The sequence below is a fragment of the Microcaecilia unicolor genome, chromosome 3 (genome assembly GCF_901765095.1).
Source record: "Microcaecilia unicolor chromosome 3, aMicUni1.1, whole genome shotgun sequence".
In the NCBI taxonomy this organism is placed as follows: domain Eukaryota; kingdom Metazoa; phylum Chordata; class Amphibia; order Gymnophiona; family Siphonopidae; genus Microcaecilia; species Microcaecilia unicolor.
In genome coordinates, this window is record NC_044033.1 from 409061075 (window position 1) to 409084020 (window position 22946).

A 22946-nucleotide genomic window follows, 5' to 3' on the forward strand; every position below is an offset into this window, starting at 1 on the left:
CACTGAACACAAATTCACAGCTGAACAAAAATAAAATCCTAAATGTATTTTTTACTATTAATAACGATGTAAAGGAAATATAAAATATTCTTAAACTTAATTTATTTTTTAATAAACTTAAAATGATCAATTTTTTGTTCTTCAAAAAATACAGGCTGTGTGCTAACTGGGACTAATGTGTTGCAATTACAGTAGCTTTCAATATGAGGCTGAATGGTAAACAAATCCATACTAACTTACTGTCAACATGAATAAACTTTTATCCATTCTAGAGTATAGAGCTAGAGAGGTTTCTCTTACAGCTTTGTCATACTTTCTGGTGTCACCTCAATAGCAGCAACATAAAATTTCTCCACTGCCAGATACTATAAAAACACAAAACCCTGCAAATATGCTACCTAGAACCTATGAACAGCAGACCTCAACATTTCTAGCTGGGGCCAGTGGCAGTAGTTATCATTGGAGGTTGTGGGGAAGTAGCAATAGGGACCAGTTAATGGGGATTTTAAGTACCTGACTCTCTGGGTCTCTGCTCTCCCCAGCTTACAAGGCAAGGGTAGTTAGGTAAAGCACAGACATGCTGTCTAATATGTGAAATTTTTGGTGACACACTGCATTAACCCAATATTATTAAGTCTCTTTCCTCGTCTCGCCTGAATTCCTCTTTTTGCCCTTCTAGATGAGTTTTTACACATCTTATGTCACACGGTCCTGTTTCTCATTTGTTGTTTTAGCAGTACCTGTTTGTAGCCAGTATGACTACAGTATACCCCTTTTGGAAAAAAAAACAACATTTCAAAGTAATCACTTAAAAATAATATACTCTGTTCCAGTATCAAATCTATACCCCTAGCAGCCATTCAGGAGGCATACAATAACGCTTTGTTGGCATTTTAACCATTCCAGTATATTCATTTCAGATGAACAGTAAGTTGTTGAATATTTTATGTCAAATAGTTAATGAAAATTTAATTTTCCTTCTCCTCACCACTCCAATCAAAAGAAACACAAGAGTTACTGTTCAAATAAAATGCCTTCAAAAGAAAAAATAATTAATATGCATGAACGCTAAATCTCGACTGGATATAATACAGCACTGTATTAGCACATGATGCATAATACAAGCCTCACATGGTGTCCCCTAGCAGGGAACAAAAAATTAAATCACTCCAGAGACCTCACTTGTAGTCCCAGCCAAGATGAAAACCAGCTTCACAGGGTGAATTAAAAAAAAATTATTAGTATTTATGGATTAAAAAAAATTTAACATACAGCAACAATGTCACAGAATGAAATACAGGAACTACCTGTTTGCCTGAACAAAATAGCCAAAGTAGTATCAAGATACACACTAATTGTTCATGGGAAGTTATTTCAACAGCAGCAAACACTTATGTATATAACAGTAGCAGGGACTACAGATTTCTCCAATAAGGTGCTGTCATAGATGGCTTAACTATTTAACAAAAGTAATTTGGTTCATTTTGAGCAGCCAGTAGCAACCCACACCAACCTCTTTGCAGTCTCTTAAACCTTTGGGGGGAAATGCACTTTTCGCTAGTATTTTGAAATCAAAAGTGATAGTGGGAGCCCTAATGCTAACCAGTGGGTATTTTTCCAGTGAAGAAGTACTCATCCTGGTTGTCTAGCAGCCCCCAGAACATCTAAGTTCCTTCCCCCAGCATATGACATGTCTATAGTTGTGGCAAAAGTTAAAACCATTCTGGGCTGGTACTGACTACACTGATGTGAAATACATCCTCCTCACCAACCACATGAGTTGATCACCATTTATACAAGGAGTAGTCAGCACTGCCCACTTATTTAAAAGTGAATGCTAACATCCCAACTGCAACGGGATTTCTTACAGACCCTTTGTTCTCCCCAGGCTTTTCATGATTGCAATAGGTGATTAAACCAACCATGTCGGCCTAGGCCAATAAGCCTGTGGCAAGCTTCTAAGCAGGGTCAGTGTTAGGGAAGTGCAAGCAGAGCAACTGCCGTGGAGCCCCAAGCTCCAGAGGGCCCCAAGCCTGCTCAAAACAGAGGAAGGGGCAGCCTACTCAGTAGGCCCTGAGCCCCAGCATTCTTGGGTGATGACTTACGAACCTAACATTTTGTAACTGTAGTTGAGATTTATTTCCTGTATGTGTTATATTGCACTAGATCATATTAAATGGATATCTGCCATTTAGACACACAGACTCCTTTCAAACATTAAAACAAGAGTATACTCCATGAAACTAATGGCCAGCGGATTAAGTGTTCTAACTCCAACACATCACATAATAAAAAGTAGAATTTGTTCCTGGAGAACATAGTTAAGGAGAGTAACATAGCAGGGTTATAAAGAGGTATGGACACGTTCCTGAAGGAAAAGTTGATTTACTGTTAGCCAGGAAGACCTGGGAAAGACATGACAACCCTAGGAATAAGCTATGAGAAAAGTGTATGTGTGCTGAAACGATTACTTTGCATCTTAAGAAAAAGACTTTTGGCCGTGAACCTAGCACTATTAGTCCAGTGACACATCTGGCTCAAACCAGAGGCAGGCAGTACCTTGGGCAACAACAACTGCTTAGTCAGCCAATACTGCTTAAAGACTAGAATTTAGGGAATACCCAGATGACATCGACATTCTTGTAGTTTACCATATCTAACACAATAGGGCACGGGCCAATCACTTATGAAGGTTTTGTATAACTGCAACAGACAGAGGAGCACTCATCTGGAACACCAAAAATATTAACACTACATTAAAAGGACCAAGATCATCAACAAAAACTTATCACCTGCCTATGTAAAGGTCACCCAATACCAACAGACAGTTTGTATACCTTTTATTCCAAAGTTTGTGAACAAACTGGCCCTTAGGTAATTTTTGCTGTAGGGTGTCTGTGTTGTATTCCATTTGACTTCTATACATTTTCATTCTACACATTTTTATCAGGAACTTTTACATTCAGTCTTACACTATGTATACTAGAGAATGATATAGGGAAGGGGACCTGCGGTAACCACGGGGATGGGGACGGGAACAGAGACAGAGCCCGTGGGGACAGATCCCACAGGGATGGGAACAAGCTTTGTCCTCATGTCATTTTCTGCCTGTTAATGAACTGGACTTATTTATGTTTGATTGATGCAGACAATGATATTTTGATTTTTTGGAAAAACAAGCAAACATGCTGGCCACAGCTAGCAAAATTTGCATGGAGGATCTTATACATCCTGCTACCAGCACATCTTCTAAGAAAACATCTTCTATTGCAGGAAAGATGATGACTTCTTATTCATCCACAGATTAAAAAATCATAATATTGCTTTGTAGGGCATATTTCTCCCCTCTAGGACACACAGAATGGGCTGTATTTTTTTACCCCTGGACATTTTAACAGGGTGGATTAGGATTTCTTGGGGTAGTAGAAGTCAGCTATTGTTGGGGTTGGAAGGGTAGAGGGTAGTAATGGGGAGGAGGGCTATTATAGTTGCTCGTTATTATTGTTTTCTATATGTTATTTATACACAACAGTTGCACAGCACATTGTTCATTTTTATACTTTAAAATGTTTAAATATAAAACCATAAGTATTTGAAGCTTTTGCAGATGAGGACAGAGCCCACAGGGATGGGGTGGGGACAGAACCTGTAGGGACGGGGTGGGGCGCGGAGACAGGGCCTGAAGGAATGCGGGCAAACTGTCCCTGTGTCATTCTCTAATGCAGTGTTTCCCAAGTCAAGTCTTGGAATACCCGCTTGCTAGTCAGGCTTTCTTGATATCCACAATGAATACGCATGAGGCAGCGTATGCAAATCTCTTTCATACATATTCATTGAGGATACCCTGAAAATCTGACTAGCAAGGGGGTACTCCAGGACCAACTTGGGGAAACTATTATATACTTTAACTTTGTAAATAAATCCTTTTCTATTTGTTGTGTGTGATCCTTGCGACATTTCTATAAATAAGAGGGATTTCTGCATTCTGGGACCTCACTACTAGATCAACCAGAATGTAAATTAACATCAGCGCTGTAACTCTCAACCAGAACGTAAATTGTAAGCCACTTTGAACCAAAACCTGTGTTTGGATAACAGTGGGATAAAAGAATGCATAAATAAATAAAATTAAATGTTCCACCTCTAGATTCAGTGCCATTATTTACATGGCAATGTTGTACACTGTCCACTAAGGGTCAGTGTCAACTGTGTTATCTTTACAAACAGATCTACTTTTTTGGTATCTGCCAGGTGCTTGCAACCTGGCCTGGCCACTGTCAGAATGTTGGGCTTAGAGGACCATGGCTTTTGTGTTCTTCTGAACAATTATGCTTACTATAGAGTCATTAGAGCAACCTGAAATAACAAGTTAAATAGATGCCTGAAAACAACTTACATGTTTATATTGGCAAGAAAAAGTTTTAGAACAAGATGTACTTGCTAGGTGAAAGGTCCTAAGGATGTAAAAAGACTAGAAGTGGTCCAGAGAAATGTGACAAAAAAAGATATAGGGTTTGCGCCAAAAGACATATTAAGAAGAGACAGGAAGATCTGAATATGTATAGACTAGAGCAGTGGTTCCCAAATTTTTTCGGTTCACAGCACTCTTCCTATGTTTGTGCAGCGCTGCGTACGCCTTGTAGCGCTATAGAAATGCTAAATAGTAGTAGTAGTACTGTCCAAGAAATTTTTCATGACATACCCCCCCTGCCACACAGGTCTCCCCCCACACCCCAGCCATACAGGTCTCCATCTTTTTTCTCTGCACAAATATAATAGTGCTAGGGTGTCCCTATAGCCAGCACCTCCAAATGACACACCAATTACGATTTATAGCAAATTACTACTCTACCAATGAAAAGTAATTCTGTTATTATACGTCCTCTGTGAAACAGCGGTTTTAAAGGTGTTTTTTTGTTCTAAGTTGTCTGTGCCCCCCCCCCCCCTCCTTCCACACACACACACACACACACACTTTTAAGGGAAAACACAGAACAAAAAAAAACCTTTCCCTTCCACAGCAAATTAACTAGCAGGTGACAGCATAATAAACAGCAGGGAATTGGTCTCCAAGTCTTGGCAGCCAGCTATGATAAAATGCTGAACTGAATCAGTACCATGGCTGCTGACATTACCGAGGAGAAAGAGCAACCGCTTGTCCATGATCCTCTCATTTGGAGCAGACAGGAATAGATGGAAAGAACTCAAAAAGTTGCATTACAGCATTTGTAGCCAAGAGAAAAAAAACCAAACACAGTTTTGGTGATTTTACAATTCATAAAATTAACAAGTCAGCCACAAGCAGCAGTTTTAGTGGATCTTTTCAAAACTCTCAGCTCAGAAAAGGTGCACAGTCCAACTCCACACACAAACTAAGGGGTCCTTGTACTAAGCTGCAGAAAAAAAGTGGCCTTAGTGTGCCCTTACAGGTATTTCCTGTGTGTTAAAGGCCATTTTTACTGCAGCCATAAAAATAATTTTTCTATTGCTTCTATTAATGGCCATGAGATAATGTTGCCCACTCTCCACCCCCGACGTGCTCCCTCAAAAAAAGTTTTTAGCGTGTAGTTAGAATGCATAAATGTGAAAGACACACAGGATGCCCGAGCGTGTCCCGACGGTAGTTCATTTTTTGTTGCGCAATTTTAGTAAAGGTGCCTTTAAGTTATATATACCAGTTAGTGTTACTAGGAAATTACTTTTCTTTTTTTCCTGCATGTAAAGATGCAACTTTTAATCCTTCAATGATCATTGTTTCAGGGTTTTTCTTTTCTCATGAAAAGCTAATTACTTGTATGGCTATATCTCAGTGACCCAGATAAACTATTGGACAATTCCAGTGTTTTTAATCAGTTGTCTTTCTGGAAACTATGCAACTCTGGTTTGGGAAGGGGGGGCACATCAATGTGTCCCCCCAAACCACAAGTGACTAGCTTGTGAGGCAGAGAACTTTTCCAGAGGCAAGCAGCAACTTAGCTGTCAAGTGGGGAGGTACCAGGTCAGAAGCACATGCCAGAATCTCAAGTAACCAGGGGCTTAACCTTCTTACAAGTGGTAGGGGTAGCATGAAAATACTGGCGTACAGGCCCTCATGATACACATACCATGACTAAGAGCCTGATTTATGAAGAGTTTTATCCTATGTTGTGCCAGGAGGGTGGGAGACCACACCTTCACAAAATTAGTCTCAGTAGATCTAAGTGTAAAAATACTTGACCTGAGACACACTGCTAGAATAAAACTTATAAGGTTAATTTTTTTTTTTTTTTTTTTACTTTGGAGCAAGCAGCTAAGACCTCCCCCTTCAACCCTCTACCCCTGCCCAGTGCACCTCCTCGTGGGAGGAAAGGCCATCCTTTCAAAGGTCTGCAGCAGCTTCTTTAGTGACCTGTTTACTAAAGGCTGTTTTCCCATTCTGTTTCTATGGGGAAAAGCAAGCTTAGTAAAATCAGACTGATATACCACTGCATAGTGTTGGTAGAAGCCGGTAGCTCCTCTTCCAAGCACATCAGCACCCCCTGTAGCAGTTGGGCAAGATGTACTTACCACATTGGCTCACTTACCAGCTGTCAGTATGATGTTTGGATAAGTGGTGATGTTATGCTGTTATTGTGAATGTTTTTATATTTTATCTGCCAAGAATTGTAGATTGTGCTGAATATACATTTTTTGAATAAATAAAAATTAATCTCTACCCTCTCTCTCATCACACCCTACTCTATCCTTCCATGTCCCTTCTCAGTGGTCCTGTTTCAAGTTCATACTTCCCTCTCATTCCCCATCCTCTCCAGAAGTTTCCTTCTCTCAGCCCCCCAGTCTACTTTGGTTCCCTCCCCCAAATGTGGGACCAATGAATGTACACCCTCCCCATCACCTTGTCTCCTCATGCTGCTGTTGAAGCTACAACAGCTGTTTTTCTCTCCGATTCTGCTCAAACTAGCCATATGGTGTGGAACTCCCAAGGTGGTCTTATAGTCTCGTATCTCAAAAATGCAGGAGAGCTCCTACACTGCCGAGTCAAAATGTGCAGACAAAAGGAGAACAGCAGTTTTAGTGAAGGCATATACTAACAACAAAACCACCCCAAAATGGCACAAAATCTCAGGCATCAGGGTGACACGATGCCTAGGTTCTGTCAAGACCTGTACTAAAATGAGTCTACAGACTGAACCCAACTGAAGGTTGTAACCCTTGGTTGTTAGGCTACTGAGCCATTTAAATTTTTCCCCCACTGGATTTTTATTTTTAAATTTGGTTCACAATGAGAAGCAAGATAGTGCTTAGAAAAGAGGATGTGGAAGACATTCTCCATGTTGGTATGAGGAAGCGAAAGGGGAAGTGTGGGATTCCCTTTCGAATCTCAGCTTCAAGCCCTCTTCCAGCAAGTAAAACACAGCTGAGCTGATCCTGCATTCTGCATCCATGAGCTTACCCAAAGCAGCCAGGGGGAGGGGTAGTTCACAAAGAGCAGCAGCCTACATGGAGAGGCACACTGACCTCACCTGCACTATCTATAGTGTTTTCAGAGGTGCAGACACTGTGTGCTTTGGAACTGAGCCTACCACCATCAGAGGGGAGCCCTCCTGTGTTGCTGAAGTCGCCAAAGATCATAAGAACATAATAGCCATATTGGGTCAGACCAATGGTCCATGTAGTCGAGTATCCTGTTTCTAACAGTGGCCAATCCATATCACAAGTACCTGGCAGAAACCTAAATAGTAGCAACATTCCATGCTACCAATCCGTGGCTTCACCATGCCTAGCAATAGCAGACTTTACACTTCTTCCAGGAACTTGTCCAAACCTTTTTGGACTGCTGTTACCACATCCTCCGGCAACAAGTTCCAGAGCTTAGCTATTCATTGAGTGAAAAATATTTCCTCCTATTTGTTTTAGAAGTATTTTCATGGGATATGAGTGTCCCCTAGTCTTTGTACTTTTTGTGAAAGAGCAAAATATATATATATATATATATATATATATATATATATTCACGCAATACTCAAGGTGAGGTTGCACTATGGAATGATACAGAGGCATTATAGTATTCTTGATCTTATTTGCCATCACTTTCCTAATAATTTCTAGCATCCTGTTTGCTTTTTTGACTGCAGCCGCACACTGGGCTGAAGATTTCAGTGTTTTCTACAATGACACCTAGATCTTTTTCTTGGTGCTGACTCCCAAAGTGAACCCTAGCATCAGGTAACTATGATTTGGATGATTCATCCCAATGTGCATCAGTTTGCATTTGCTCACATTAAATTTCATCTGCCATTTGGATGCAGACAGGGCCGCCGAGAGCCGGAGCCGGGCCCGGGACAAGGCCGCCCCGGGGCCCCCCCCACCCGAGATCGCCCCCCCCCCCCCGCCACCCACCCACCTGAGGTTGCCGGGCCCCCCTCCACCCGCTATTGGGCCGGGCCCTCGGAACTAACCTTAAGCCTCCTTTCACTTCGAAGCAAGCAGCGGCAGGGCAGACCTCTCCTCCTTCCTTCCGTGCCCCGCCCTCGCGGACGTTACGTCAGGCGAGGGCGGGACATGGAAGGAAGGAGTGGCTTGACCTGCTGCTGCTTGCTGCGAAGTGAAAGGAAAGGTTAGTTCTGGGAGTGACGGAGGGCGGGCCAGGCGGCGACAGAGGGCGGGCCAGGTGGCGGTGGCGCTGGGCCCCCCTGGAGGCCCGGGCCCCGGGACTTTTGTCCCCCCTGTCCCCCCCCCTCGGCAGCCCTGAGTGCAGATGACTGCACAGTCACTTATTCCTGATCCTAGTGAAGGTATTAGCATTAGTGAGCCTCCAAGTGGGGATAAAGGAGTCACTTGGAGACCAAGTCGTTATCTATTATTATGCAACTGTTTTGAGAGAGACTAATAATAATTCTCAACATTGTCCAAGAAGCTCTGACAGGATTGCAGAAGATAAGAGGTTAAGGTATGCTAGAACAGAACTGGAAAATTGGAGGAACACTGGTAAATTACACCAAGCCCAGCTTGCACTGTACTTTAAACAAGAACATGGTTTATCACAAATTGGAGAATGGAACATGATACCTAAATTTAAGGGTTGTACACTTATAAAATCTCCTTTATTTGCTCCTGGAAATTTGTTCAAGTAATATATGCTGGAAGTTCTTAAGATACCAGAATCTACTGTTCCCTCCCAAAAAAAAAATTGTATTATATTACTTCTAAGAGGAGAGGATTACAGAGGAATGCTGAAAATGAACATTCATCAGACAGTTTGGATTTGACTGCTATTCTAGAACATTCTGATATGAGGGAAACCAAGCAGAGAACTCTGCTTGTTACTTTCATCAATAGAGATTAGGCGTGTATTTCAGTCATAGAGCTTGAGTTTTTCATGGGGCTCAAACTGTGGATATTTCTTGATTTGTGCAGATTTCCAGAAGAGCAAAGTGTAAAATTCTATGGAGCAAGAAAGTTTTGTTTCTTCGAAGACAATTCCCACTGCATTTTCCTTGTACATTTATTATTTCTTCTACTAAGTATGTATATTTTTTGAGCCTAAAGTTGGAGCTTTGTTTCATTATCTTCTACTACATACGTTTTGCAGTGAGAAACTTTTCAGGGACCCATAACATTTTTAACTCCTCTTCTTGGTTTCCTTTTATTTTGTGCCCTGCTCCTGGGTTTTGCTTTTGGTTCTCTTTATACTGAGGCCTAATGGGTACTTAAAGTAGTTGTTGCAGAACAATTCTTTCCTTGTAAATGTATTATTTTATGCTACAGTACCTTGCCTTATCAATTTTTGGACTTGTTTGATTATAAATTGCATAAACAATCTTTTTTTAAAACACTTTCCACAATACACAGTGATTGAAAATAGACAGACATGAGCACACTTGCCTGCTGCTCCCCTGAAAACATGGAACATTGGTGTCAAAAAACTGGACATTAAACATGTTTGTGAACTGGTACCGGAAGATTGGAGGGTGGCCAATGTAACGCCCATTTTTAAAAAAGGCTCCAGGGGAGATCCGGGAAATTATAGACCGGTGAGTCTGACGTCGGTGCCGGGGAAAATGGTAGAGGCTATTAAAAACAAAATTACAGAGCACATCCGAGGACATGGATTACTGAGACCGAGTCAGCACGGCTTTTGTGTGGGGAAATCTTGCCTGACCAATTCTTTGAAGGAGTAAACAAACATGTGGACAAAGGGGAGCCGGTTGATATTGTGTATCTGGATTTTCAAAAGGCGTTTGACAAGGTACCTCATGAAAGGCTACAGAGGAAATGGGAGGGTCATGGGATAGGAGGAAATGTCCTATTGTGGATTAAAAACTGATTAAAGGATAGGAAACAGAGAGTGGGGTTAAATGGGCAGTATTCACAATGGAGAAGGGTAGTTAGTGGGGTTCCTCAGGGGTCTGTGCTAGGACCGCTGCTTTTTAATATATTTATAAATGATTTAGAGATGGGAGTAACTAGCGAGGTAATTAAATTTGCTGATGACACAAAGTTATTCAAAGTCGTTAACTCGCGACAGGATTGTGAAAAATTACAAGAGGACCTTACGAGACTGGGAGACTGGGCGGCTAAATGGCAGATGACGTTTAATGTGAGCAAGTGCAAGGTGATGCATGTGGGAAAAAAGAACCCGAATTATAGCTACGTCATGCAAGGTTCCACGTTAGGAGTTACGGACCAAGAAAGGGATCTGGGTGTCGTCGTCGATAACACACTGAAACCTTCTGCTCAGTGTGCTGCTGCGGCTAGGAAAGCGAATAGAATGTTGGGTATTATTAGGAAAGGTATGGAAAACAGGTGTGAGGATGTTATAATGCCTTTGTATCGCTCCATGGTGCGACCGCACCTTGAGTATTGTGTTCAATTCTGGTCGCCGCATTTCAAGACAGATATAGTAGAATTGGAAAAGGTGCAGCGAAGGGCGACTAAAATGATAGTGGGGATGGGACGACTTCCCTATGAAGAAAGACTAAGGAGGCTAGGGCTATTCAGCTTGGAGAAGAGACGGCTGAGGGGAGACATGATAGAGGTATATAAAATAATGAGTGGAGTGGAACAGGTGGATGTGAAGCGTCTGTTCACGCTTTCCAAAAATACTAGGACTAGGGGGCATGCGATGAAACTACAGTGTAGTAAATTTAAAACAAATCGGAGAAAATTTTTCTTCACCCAACGTGTAATTAAACTCTGGAATTCATTGCCGGAAAATGTGGTGAAGGAGGTTAGCTTAGCAGAGTTTAAAAAGGAGTTGGACGGTTTCCTAAAGGACAAGTCCATAAACCGCTACTAAAGGACTTGGAAAAATCCGAAATTCCAGGTATAACATGTATAGAATGTTTGTACGTTTGGGAAGCTTGCCAGGTGCCCTTGGCCTGGATTGGCCGCTGTCGTGGACAAGATGCTGGGCTCGATGGACCCTTGGTCTTTTCCCAGTATGGCATTACTTATGTACTTATGGATTATTCTGTACTCCATAATTTTTTCATTTTACTGTTTTTATCCTTGCTAAGTATTGTTATTTATATTCCGGCTTTACCAAAGCAGAGTACATAAAAACATTCACAACAGTTGTCAACACCCAGAGAAAATAGTTACAATAATCAAATCCTATATAATAATTCTCACCTCCAACAGGATGTGCTTGGGACCGTGCCTGCCGGAAGTGGTCTGCTAGGCAGGCACGTCAGTGACCTCAGTGACAGACAATTTGGCAAAGCAAAACAATCTGAGTGCTGGCCATTAGCACACAGGGTACATAGGAGAGTTTTAAAAGACTGAAGGAACCAAAAGTGTTCAGGGGGGGGGGGGGGGGGCAAGCTCTGAATGAATGAAAGAAATGAAAATTTACGAGAGGAACACAATCTGAATGCCGGACATTTGTACACAGGGTAGATAGGACACTTTTTTAAAAAAATGAAGGACGTGAAAGTATTACATCTTGGGGGAGGGGTGAGGAGGAAAGCGGTGGGGTATCCGGATATTGGGCGTTAGGGCCACAGAGGGGGGGGTACATAGACTTTTGAAAGCCTTAAGGAACCCAAAGTGTGGGAAGGAGGAGGAAAAGGAGGGGAGGGAACGGGGTGAGGGGCATTAGGAACAGGGGAGGCGGCCCTGTCACACACTCCCATTCTCACACACACACTGTCACACAGACAGTCTCACTCTGTCACACACCCGCACATTCACTCTGGCTCTCTCTCTCTCAAACATACACACTCCCAGGAAAACCTTGCTAGCGCCCGTTTCATTCATTCCAGAAACGGGCCTTTTTTACTAGTAAAATATAAAAATCACATAAAACATCCAATATATTTTTCATTTAACAGCAGTTCTCATCTTATTATTGGGGGGGGGGGGGGGGGCGTCAGCACTTGATATACAGCAAACGATCCTTGAGGCAACTATGCGGTTTACAATTTCTATTACAGGTACTTTGCACTGTCCCTAATGGGCTCACAATCTAACTTATATTGTACCAGGAGCAATGGAAGACTAAGTGACTTGCTCAACAAACTGCTGACCGTCAGGCTGACCTAACCATTAGGCCACTCCTCCACTTGTCTTTAAGTTTTCAAAAATAAAAATGCATTCAAATGTTTCTTAAAAGTACTAGTGTGTCAGCAATCTGAGATGAGTTGAAATTTGATTCCACTCTTTTGAGCCTGCAAAAGAAAAGGCACAAAGTCTAGTTGCTTCAAGTTACTCTGATTGATGAAATTGACAAATCTTGCACTCTTGGGGGGGAGGGGGACATCACCGACAAAGATGGCTGCTTCAGGCTAGAGCTCCGGTCCATCCAGTCTGCCCATTTTATAAAAATAAAATAAGATGAGTACTGCTGTTAAAAGAAAAATGTACTGGATGTTTTAAATGATTGTAGATTTTGATTATTGTAACATTTTTTTCTAGGTGTTGACAACTATTGTGAATGTTTCCCTTGTGTGGAGGACGTGAACCGCTGCTTTTTCATAATGTTTGGTAGCCTAAGTGATGGTCTCTAAGAAATAGTCCAATCCTCCTCCCTCTGCTGGTGGATCCCGCGAACCGCGACTGCGGAAAATTAGCCCTGAGGCACAGCTTAACAAAATGACAACTCGGGAGCCAGAAATGGAGGATGAGCCCAGCTCAGAGGAGGAGGTACGCAAAGGGTATTTAGTTAAGGCCTTCAATGGCTCTCCGATATTAAGAGTGAACGTCAATTAATCCAGCAGGATATAAGGGGAGAAGTGGATGATTTAAAAATGGGGATTAAAGCTTTGGGGGAGCAGCAGGCAGAATGTGAGACTCACGTGGCTCAATGTGAAGAGGATATTGCAAACCTCCATTCCTAGTCTCATAAATCAGATTCACAAACCTTATGGGATAAGACCTAGAAAATAGATCACACCGCCATAATTTAAGGCTCAGAGGGATTTCGGAGGCACTTCAGTATGAGGACTGTGCTAAAGTTGTAACAGAAATAGTGCTACAGAACCTCAAGCTGTCATCAGACTCTCCTGATCTGCCCCTTGAGATAAAGATTGACAGAGGTCATAGAGTGGTAGGTTCACTCAGAGATAACTTACCTAGAGACATTATAGTGTGTCTTGCAGACTTCAATCTAAAAGAGCAAATTCTTGCAACTGCGAGGAAGCAAGGAACTATCACTTGGAAAGATTTAAGGGTTGAAATTTATCAGGATACATCAGCCTTGACTCCCCAGAAATGCAGAGAATTCAGTGGGGTCACCACTTTTCTCCATGCAGAGAATAATAAAGTACAGGTGGGCTTATCCTTTTGCCTTAATCTTCACTGTGAATGGAGTCACGAGACACGCAGCAGATGAGGCATGGCGTCTACTCCAGCTGAATGTTCCAAATCTCCCTGAAGATGTATAACAATAACGGGGAAAACCATCACCACCGCCATCTCACTCACGTTGGCACGAGAAAGAGGGAGACTCCCATTTGGCTAGGCTATCTGATCGCAAAACTCAAACACTGGATTCAAACCTGATCTCTCAGAAATGAGCTGGCTGAATATGTCTAATTTTTTGCCTTGGTAAGATGCCTTCTGCTTGGACCTTAATATCTGCATTTGGTTTATTGGGCATTTTACAAATATACTTAGGGCCCATGGACCTACTATTTGGGTCTGTTATAACTGTAAGCTTAACTATATGTTTATAGTATTTGATTTATCGAAGCATTGTGTTTTGTTATTAATATGGGAGGAATGCCCCATATCCTGCTCATAGGTAATGCCTACAACAGGGCAAATATATTAATGGTTGTTTGGAGCTTTGTCAAGAAAGTAAGCCTATAGATCAGGTAGTCGTTCCTTTCTCTAGTGTATAATTTTCTCAATTCTGAGGGTGGGGGGTAAGGCACGAGGTAATTGCTTCGAAGTATATAATTTCTATCAATAGCTGTTTCCATTGTTAGCATTTTATTTATTGGTTCTGGACTGTGAACTTCTTGCTGAAAAATACTTTAACATTCACATGGAAAAAAAACCACAACTCACACTGACTACAATGATCTTACTGGCATGTAAAATTTCAAAACAGTGGACAAATAAAGTGTTAGAATGTAAAGTCCTTTGTATCGGTGATAAATTTTGTTGTTTAAAGTTATCTGTTGCTCTATGGGAAGAGAATGTAATTCCTTCAATACTGGAATTGTGTGTCAACAACCAAGTGTTCCCATCATAAGCTGGGCACAGCATTTTGAACAATTTGAAGTGGTTTTATACTGAATTGTGAAAGTGCTAACAATAAGGAATTACAGTAGTCTAATTTAGTAAAACAGTACATTTAACAACTGATCAAAAGTCTTCCACAGGTGTCATGGGTTTCAATTTACTTAAAACTAATTTAAACGACGCAGATTTTACCACTGCACAAATTTGTGGTTTAGAGGTCAATTATATATCAACAACAGTTCCCAACTCCTAATTAAATTGTCAACTTGCATATCCTGATTATGAAAGTTAATCTATTCTGGTACAAATCAGTAGTGGTGAGCCACACATTACCAAAAATTATTTTCTTCTCAATATTAATTGCCAATTTATTCCAATGTAACCATGTGGTCTTAGGCAAGTCACTTAACCCTCTTTTGCCTCGGGTACAAACTTGACACACGCTAAACTTTAATTAAAGGGCCCCTAATGGACATTAGTGTGCAATAAATCCATAGGTATAAAATAGGATATTCATTTCTGTTAGCATGTACTAAGCTTTAGTAAAAGGGCACTTACTGTAAGCCCTCTGGGGATAGGGAAATAACCTACTACACCTCAATATAACGCACCTTGAACTACCACTGAAAAGGCATGAGTTGAATACTAAAAGAAAATAAAAAGTTATTTTAACACATGTGAAAATGCATCCCGCCAACAAGTTTCCTGAATCTGGAACGCTGTATTTGGGATCACGAACCGGATCCAGCCAGAGCAATGCAGTACCCTTATACAAGGTTCTCATTTTTCCAAGATCGACATACCACTATCTTTATCCACTTAAGTCCCTAAGTTGTATAACTAGCCTTCAAATGATAGTGGCATAATTGATATTTCTCAAGAACTGGCAGTGGAAATTTATACTAGCTGCCTGGGGGAGGGAAAGGAGAAGAATCAGATTTTTGTTTAGAGTAAGAACATTAGACTGGATGCAGAACAGAATGCATGAGGGGGAAAAAAATCAGTCATTCACAACACAAAAGAAACTGAGAAAGCTGCTCCATATCCATATATGAGGAAAGTAAGCTTCCTCACAAAGGCCCGCAAGGAAAACAATGAGCCTCTTGTATCCACTTTAAGTAGAAGGGAAATACCATATGAAATAATTTTTAAGGGTTTGCTTCTATGAAAAAGTATTCGTTAAAATGTAAAATTTACTATACCTTTAGGAATGTATGATAGAGAAAATTACTATTGCAATTATTGATTGCAATTATTGACTGCACCTGGTAGTCTTTAATAACCGCTATAAATTACTTTAGAACTTCACTTGTGAACGGTCTTACTAGTTTACATACACTTTTAGGCAGGCTTCGCTCATTATGACAACACCCTTGTGCTGCACTTTTCTTTCATGCATATGCACCGGTTTTGGTAAGATCAGCTATTCACTAACCATTCACGTTCAGAGAAACTATCTGAAATGATTTACCCATTTAGACTTTACACAAATGCAGAGCAATTCTATAAAGTATGTGCTCACAGTTACACACCAATTACGCATGCAAGTCATTAGAATAAAGGTATATACACATGTGCACATACATAGGTGAATTTTGGTGTTTACAGAAGTGCTATTCTGTAAACAGGACCATCTTACATAAAAGTGTTCCGACTACACTGTGTGCAAGGGCGTGAACATACGGGTCAGAAAGAGCGCACAACATTTTTTTTGCTGGCTTTCTTTATTGTGAACATAGGCTATACCACATAAGTCGAGTATGAAAACTTGTGCACAAAGTGTTTTTCATGTGCATATGGGCCATCAAAAATTAAAACATTGCTTACATAGAACATATTTTACCAGTAAGTGTTCATATAGGCAGTGTCTGGGCAAGCACAAAGTTAAACATTGTCGTGTTCTCGAGGACCTTGGCATTCTGTCAGGCTTCTTCCCCGGGAACCCTGGGTACGTGAGTCCTTGGACCACGGCCGAGAAGCGGCAGTGGCAGGCAAGATCACCTTCGGAGCAGAGAAGAGACAAGGCTGGACTGGAACCCCGGACTGGAGACCTGCACTGGAACACTCGGGACTGGAACGCACCGGACCGGAACACACTAGAGTAGACTTCACCTACGCTTAGCTGCCTTTCCCCGAGGGTTGAGCCCTCAGGTTCGAGCAGCCGGTAGGGCATACAGGAAAACCAGACTGGAACCAGCAACAGGAACAGCCGGAGTCAGGATCCAGCCGTGCTCCCAGGTACCTAGGCTAACGTGAGACAGGCAGGCAGGGAATGTCCGGGTTCAGGCAATAGTCCGAGACAGGTGGCTGGCAGAGAAGATCTGAGTACAGGCAATAGGCAGAGAAAGGCGTGGTCAAGTTCAAAGCAGGAGTCTCTGGGCAGGCGGCTAGCAGAGCAGTAGATAGGTACAGGCAAGGGTCAGAACCAATAGCAAGACTAGGGCTGGAGCTCCGGTAACAAGGAGAACTGGCAAAGGATAAGACTAGGGCTGAAGCTCCAGAAACCAAGGAAACCCCACCGGGGAAAACCAGAGGCTAAACTCAGAAGACCTAGAAGCTGTACACAAGCTAACAAGCAGAGCAGTGCCCAAGCTAACTAGGCAAACACTAGGAACTCACACAGAGCAAACACAGAAGAACTAGTAAGCTGTACACAGGCTACCAAGCAAGGCTGTGCCCAAGCTAACTAGTCAAACACTAGGCAATCACACAGAACTGGACAATGTAGCAGTGCACAGAGCACTCTAGCATACCAGGGACCTTATACAATGCAAAGGCTGTAGTCTCTAAGTGCTTAATAAATCTCTAAGTAACTACGGAGGCTGTTCAGGCACAAACCACAGAGCAGACAGAAAGCACAGTGAAACACAGAGAGGCTTCCCACACCCAGGTGTAGTGGAGCAATTAGAGTCATGCTGGAAGCGGCCAGCACACACAGAGAGAGAAAGAGCTAACCCAGGCAACACCCACAGGTGCGGTATAGTGAAGCAATTAGTGTCATGCTGCTGGATGCAGCCAGCACAGAGAGCCAGAGCTAGCTCAAAGGACAGGCAGAAGAAACAGGAGCCAGCTAGGAAGCTGACCCCCAGGAACAAGGTAAGTCTGAGGGTGGTCACGGCCACAGACGTGACAAACATACACCTCTGGTACTTAAGCACACATATATGCCGGCTCTACAGCTGGCATAAGTGCTTGTATTTAAGTTATAGATGTGTATTTTCACTGTTACGCTAGTATTCTATAAAGGGAAACAGGTGCCTATGTTCCTTAATAGGACAGGCTCCTAGCCTGCACTGTTACAGAACTGTCAGCACAGAGCAGCAGATTTACTGATCATTGTAATTTTCACCATTACTCAAGGCTGCATGCACACTCAATCAGTGATCCCACCTGCACCAAATACATCTCTATTTGAAATTACTGGAGGATCAATTAAAACTATTTTTCAGTGGTGGTTCTAACACTTTGGAATGATTCGCAATGATGTTTACACTTGGAGATGTCATTCCACAAGTTTAAAAGGCAGGATTGAAATTTTTTTTAAACAAAGGCATATGGAGTGGTATCTGAGGCTTCTGACTGATTACTGTTTCAGGGTGTGGAGCCTGAGACAGAGCAAGAAAGTGTTTATTATGTTTATTTCTGTATTTTATTATATATTTTATAGTTTTTTTGAATCTATGTTATTGTATTTTGATATGTGATACTGCTTGTATTTCATTGTAATCTGTTTAGGTTTTAGATGGTTTTATCAAATTTTATTAAAACAAAAACATACATACTGTGCGTTCTACGCAGGATGCACTGACTTCAACTTGATTTCAGAGATCAGAGTTTAGTATAGCATGGTTATTTACATTTTTCTAAAATGCAGCAGAAATATCTGAAGCATGCAAATGAGAGATGTTTATATTTTTCAGCGTCGAACTTGTGCCAGGCCAGGTGAACGCAAATATTTGGATTTCATCAAATCTGTTGGTGAAATTAGTGATAAATCTAAAATAATATTCCACTTTCGTACAGAAGTAACAAGGAAGTAATGGTTTTAAGTACACCATTAACACATGGAAAAACCTCAGTACCATAATTTCAAACAAGCGTCATGCCATGTTGCAGATGTCACAAGACCATTTCAAATGGCTGGCATCAAGGAAAAATTTTCTGCAGTTCCATTTGGGTGTGTGTGTGTGTTAATTCTTGCAAAAAAAAAAATGCATGCAGAACTTGACAGTGTGAGCTGTTCCTAAAATTAATGATCAGTGCTGTTTATTTTCCCTCCCACCCCTTTCATATATTTTGATACATAGACATCCCAGTTAAGAGGTTATCAGGGAAACTTTTCAGAACAAGTCAATTCAGGATTTACACCACCAAGTGATCAACCTTGAGCTGAATACCAAGGCTGGTGAAGGGGTATTGACCAGGGACAGGCAACAACAGTCCTCGAGTGCCATAACCTAGGTGGCTATCAAGATTTCCACATTGAATATAGATGAGATATATTTGCAGACAATGGAAGCGGTATACGCAAATCAATCTGAATATTCATTGTGGAAATCTAGAAAACCCAACCACATTGTGGCCTTTGAGGACTGTGGTTGCCACCACTGCCCTAGACAAATCTCCAGCCTTATGCCCTCTCTCAATTAACTTTCAGACAATAAGCTCAGTACCCCCTCCTCCCCCCACCCAAAAAAAACATACTTTCAAATCTACATATAATAATTTGTCCATCTGCATCCCTGGATGGCCGGCTGTCTAGGTTCGTAATCGTATGTAAATGAGCTTACGTCAGCACGCCTCCAGCGTTCCCTTCCCTCTCAGTATCCCGCCCTCGCGGAAAGACGAAATGACATCAGAGTTGGGCGGGACACTGAGATGGAAGGCAAGAGAAAGCTGGAGGCGACTTGAGCCAAGCCTGCCACCGCTGCAACCTCAGGTATGGAAGGGAGGGGAGAATCGCTGAACATGGATGAGATGGGATGGGAGGGCAGAGGAGGGGAGGGGAGAATCGCCGGACATGGAGGGAAGGGGAGGAGAGAGCGATGAGAACACGCTTAGACGATACCCTTGCTAGCGCCCGTTTCATTTGTTCACAAAATAGGCTTTTTTCCTTGTATTAAATGTTTGTGGATATAGAGAGAGACCAAAAAAGTTCTGTCTGTCTGTTGGGTAGTACTGGAACCTTTAGCTCTAGAGCAAGCTTGTCCAAAGTTCAGGCCTCAAGGGCCATATTTGCAGGATGTCCTTAAATGAATATGAATGAGAGATATTTGCATGCCCACTACCTCCATGGTAGGCAAATCTCTCTCATGCATATTCAGTAGGCATATCCTGAAAATCTGTCCTTTGCACAGCCCTTGATAACTGAACCTTGGCAAGTCTGTTCTAGAGCAGTGTTTCCCTTATGAACCTCAACATGTGTACACTGGAAGAGAGGAGATATGATAGAGACGTTTTAAATATCTCAAGGGAATTAATGTACAGGAAGTGAGCCTTTTTCAACTTAAGAAAAACTCTGGAATGAGGGGGCATACGATGAAGTTAAGAGGGAATAGGCTTAGGAGTAATCTAAGAAAGTATTATTTCACAGAAAGGGTGGTGGAAGCGTGGAATGGCCTCCCGGTGGAGGTTGTGGAGTCAAGGACTGTGTCAGAATTTTAAAAGGCATGGGATAAGCACATGGGATCGCTTAGGAAAAGGAAGAGTTAGGGGTTACAGAAGATGGGCAGACTGGATAGGCCATTTGGCCTTTATCTGCCGTTATGTTTCTATGTTTCTAAGTCCAGTCCTGGAGTACCCCTTGCCAGTCAGGTTTTTAAATACCCATAATGAACATGCATGAAAAGAGATTTGCATATAATGGAGGCAGTATATGCAAATCAAGCTCATACATATTCATTGTGGATATCCTGAAAACATGACTGGCAAGGGGTACTCCAGGACTGGACTTGAGAAAAACACTTCTAGAGTAAACAAATCTGGACCTCTCTCACCCCACAATTTCCAGAACAGGGGCTTTGTCTTCCATTTCTGACTTCACAGGGTGGTACAATACATCCCTTGGAACGAAAAACTGGGATAATATCGAGCCTATGGGGGGCAGGGGAGGGGGCCCTGTCTTTGGTTCAGTCCCTGGCCAATGCACCTTCAAGAGAACCAGGGTTTTTCTAAGTCCCTGGGCAATTCTTTACTATCAATAGAAGGGAACATAATCTAACTTTTAACCTTCAGACTGTAATATCTACTTTGTTCTACTAAAAGAATAAGTCTTTTACTAGCACACTCTCTGACCCTAAAGTACCAGGAGTGGGAACCAGCCTCAGAGCAAGGAAAGCTACTAGACTGTTTTAAGCAAACACAAGTACAGGAAACCTGTCTACCACCAACACCTGCTGTGCAGCAGAAAGAGGAAATACTATATACATCCAGCCTGCAAAACAGAAAGCAGATATCGTGATCTCAGAAGTTCAACCAAGGTAAAAGCCTCAAATACCAGATACCCACTCTGGGGAGAACCAGTCTTACCTCTAAGCTTAGTAACTAAGAATAGAAAATTAGAGACTCTAGAGGACTATCTATTGCTATTTAACTTGCTTATACCTACTAATCTATTATGTTCCCTGTTACTCTGAGGCATTTGTCCCAGTTATCTAATATCAGAATTGAGTTAACTCCCTCATGGTTTGGAACTGAAATCCAGATGTGGACTGCTTTGACTGCAAGGGTGGATTAAAGTTCTGGCCGGGCCTCCTAGCTTTGCTATTGCCGGTTCTGTTCCCAAACCAGTGCAAAAACCTCAGATGGTAAATAAGGGTTACATGCGTATCACATACACACACACACAAATGAAACTATTATCCAAGTCATTTACCTCCAAGAAGTGTGAGCAGTACTCATATAGCCCAACTGGGTTAAAGTACACTTGATGAATCTTTTTGAGTTAGTATGGCTGGCAGAATCTATTGTTTTGCTTTGACTGCCGCTACTCTTTGGTGCTACCCAGAAGCTGCTGTCCAAGGAAACCGCCTAGTCTTGCCTAATGGTTGGGCCAACCTTGCTCAATACATTAACCGTAGTCCTTCTGCAGGTCTCCAACTATCAAAAAATGTATATGGGACTCAAAATAGTATTAAAGTATCTCTATTTTTTGAACAACAAAAAAAAAATAAAAAACAATAAAATGTGGTTATCAAGTCTTTGTAACAAAGTGCCACATGGATGATTGTCTTTCTGTTGGTGAGAGGCTGCATGCATCCACCCGGTGCAAAGAACTTCCAGCTCTCAGAGAGGGTCTTCTTTGGAAACTACAATGGCAAAGCTGGATGAGCTATGCAGTCAGGAGGGGGGAGGGGGAACATAAAGATGACCTTCCCGTGACAAAGTTCAACAATACCACTTTCATGCTTGCAAATCCTGTGCTGCTCTGGAAGATTAAGGTCACCTGAAAGAGGACTGCCTTGGTGTTGCAGGAAGTAATCCTATAGCTAGTGTAACTCACCTTAATAAGAGACCCAAAGATTATGCAGGATATGCTGCAAACCTGAGTGTGGCCTCTTTAAGAGTTTTAACATTGTAGGCTGAGCGTTCAGCATGTATAGGCGGCAGCAACTGAAACTGCTAGTCCAAGCCAGGAAATTTGTTCTGCACAATGCCTAAAGCTATCAACATCTGTTTGTAATGAAGATAAGAAAACCAGCCATATTTCCTGTTACTACAAAGACTGAGTTGGGAGTTAACTTTTCTTAAAGAAAACACACTTGAGTTATCAATATTTTGTTTGTGCATAAATGCATGCTAGAATATGTAGCTTGTAAGCTGTATGTTAATATATTAAAAAAATAATAATGCAAATTAATGCAGTTAACCTCAACTGTTCTTCTGCTTCAATGTGACCGTCCGACAGCTGAATATTAACACAAACTGAACTCTGTTGTCAATGTGGACATTCAGATGTATAAAATGATGCAGATATGAATCAAAAGCTACAGGCAACCAATTTTGAAAAGAAGTTTCCATAACAGAACACTGATCAACTCTTATTTAGCAATGTTTACACACTTACCACCACTTTACATTAAATGCAATCTTTGGAAAGAGATTCTTCTCCTGAAAGCAATTCTGAGGAATAATCAAGCAGAAACCGATATTGATTGCCCACTTTTTTTGAAAGGACTGAAAGAAAATCATCCGAGTGACAATAATCTGCTAGAACAGCTCTATATTTAAACCACATTTATTCAGGCCTTGTTTGCTGATTAACAAGAGAGGATATC

At 41.7% G+C, this 22946-nt stretch overlaps 1 protein-coding gene across 2 annotated transcripts in view; it reads right to left on the reverse strand.

The window, feature by feature from the left end:
* The window catches only part of TNFRSF21 (TNF receptor superfamily member 21), a 199361-nt gene that overhangs the window by 31037 nt on the left and 145378 nt on the right, over window positions 1-22946 (reverse strand). The window lies entirely within an intron of this gene.